This window comes from Anopheles ziemanni (genome assembly GCF_943734765.1).
Source record: "Anopheles ziemanni chromosome X unlocalized genomic scaffold, idAnoZiCoDA_A2_x.2 X_unloc_17, whole genome shotgun sequence".
Classification (NCBI taxonomy): domain Eukaryota; kingdom Metazoa; phylum Arthropoda; class Insecta; order Diptera; family Culicidae; genus Anopheles; species Anopheles ziemanni.
The window spans coordinates 62,501-64,594 of record NW_026689782.1 but is presented as its reverse complement, the minus strand read 5'-3'; the positions used below and the strand labels follow the sequence as shown (position 1 = coordinate 64,594).

The 2,094-nt window shown below is 49.3% G+C and overlaps 1 non-coding gene across 1 annotated transcript; it reads left to right on the top strand.

Annotated features, from left to right (window-relative positions):
• The first annotated feature begins 1,733 nt into the window (after positions 1-1,733).
• LOC131291867 (5.8S ribosomal RNA) lies at positions 1,734-1,888 on the top strand. The gene has a single exon (XR_009189612.1). It is a non-coding gene; the product is annotated as a 5.8S ribosomal RNA (ribosomal RNA).
• Positions 1,889-2,094: the final 206 nt, after the last annotated feature.

Genomic DNA, 2,094 nt, shown 5'->3' with positions numbered 1-2,094 from the left:
GCTCCGGCGGTCCTGGGTAAGATAGTTCATTCTAGCTTGCCCTATGTGGAAGAGGACTCAATACCCTACCTGTTGAGCTTGAAACAAAGTCATCACTTGGGCATGCTCATATTGCCATACAATATTCCATTATCTACTAATGAGCATGCAGCTATATGATTATAACCTGTAAACGATTACCCCGCCGTAGTTCAGCGCTTCAACCAAGTGATGACTTCAGTATGGCTAGTGTGTGAAGTATAAAGTATAGTCCTCCCCTGGTCCACACTGCTTCGGCGGTCCTGGGTAAGATAGTTAGTTCTAGCTTGCCCTATGTGGAAGAGGACACCATACTTAATACTGTGGTGTAATGAACAAAGTATAGTCCTCCACTGGTCCACGCTGCTTCGGCGGTCCTGGGTAAGATAGTTAGTTCTAGCTTGCCCTATGTGGAAGAGGGCATACAAGACAAAGTATAGTTCTCCCCTGGTCCACGCTGCTTCGGCGGTCCTGGGTAAGATAGTTAATTCTAGCTTGCCCTATGTGGAAGAGAGCATACATGAACCAAGAACGAAGGTTAGATCGAGGAATGATTCGACAACTAACCGATGGTATGAAATGTGAAGAATTCAAGCAAGCACACAATCAAGTCATCACTTGGGCATGCTCGATAGCCAACCTCATGACATTAACCTAGTAGAGCATGCAAAAACCAATATATATGTAAACGATGCCTCCCTAGTTCAGCGCTTCAACCAAGTGATGACTTCAGAATGGCTAAATCAAATCGGTTCAAAACATACCATCGGTACCCTATTGAAACACACAAGTCGATATCAAACCTCATGATTGTGTAGTCCTCCACTGGTCCACGCCGCTTCGGCCGTCCTGGGTAAAATGGAACATTCCAGCTTGCCCTATGTGGAAGAGGGCACATTACTCAATACTGTGGTGTGAAGTATAAAGTTCAGTTCTCCCCTGGTCCACGCTGCTTCGGCGGTCCTGGGTAAGATAGTTCATTCTAGCTTGCCCTATGTGGAAGAGGACACTTAATACTTCGTCTCTAAGCGGCGGCTTGACTCCTCCCTACGGGGAACGGGTTTACGCGCACAGCGGCGGCTTACGCACTATGGCAGTCATGGATGCCTTACGTTTCTATGAAAAGTGTGTTCCTCCCCTGGTCCACGCTGCTTCGGCAGTCCTGGGTAAGATAGTTAGTTCTAGCTTGCCCTATGTGGAAGAGGACACGTAGACTTACTGTGGTGTGAAGTATAAAGTTCAGTTCTCCCCTGGTCCACGCCGCTTCGGCCGTCCTGGGTAAAATGGATTCATCCAGCTTGCCCTATGTGGAATGAGGACACTTTATGCTTCGTCTCTAAGCGGCGGCTTGCTCCTCCCTACGGGGAACGGGTATACGCGCACAGCGGCGGCTTACGTTATGGCAGTCATGGATGCCTTACGTTTCCATGAAAAGTGTGTTCCTCCCCTGGTCCACGCTGCTTCGGCAGTCCTGGGTAAGATAGTTAGTTCTAGCTTGCCCTATGTGGAAGAGGACACGTAGACTTACTGTGGTGTGAAGTATAAGGTTCAGTTCTCCCCTGGTCCACGCCGCTTCGGCCGTCCTGGGTAAAATGGATTAATCCAGCTTGCCCTATGTGGAATGAGGACACTTTATGCTTCGTCTCTAAGCGGCGGCTTGCTCCTCCCTACGGGGAACGGGTATACGCGCACAGCGGCGGCTTACGCAAGTTAGTCACCCTCGGCAGTGGATCACTCGGCTCATGGATCGATGAAGACCGCAGCTAACTGCGCGTCATAATGTGAACTGCAGGACACATGAACATTGATAAGTTGAACGCATATTGCACGTCGTGGGAACCTACCATGATGTACAGATGACTGAGCGCTTATATTTGAGAAATGTATCGCATACATTTAACTACGCCGTGACACCCGTCACGAGACGTGCACCATGATGTTAACTAGGGTCGCGACGACCCGCTAGCATTAAAGAACCCGTGGTTTACAATATACTGGCATTGGAATTCGAAGTATTTAGAGCGTCCGTGTTCCCGCGTGAGGCGGAAGTACGAGGAGAAGGCGTGCTTGTGGTGT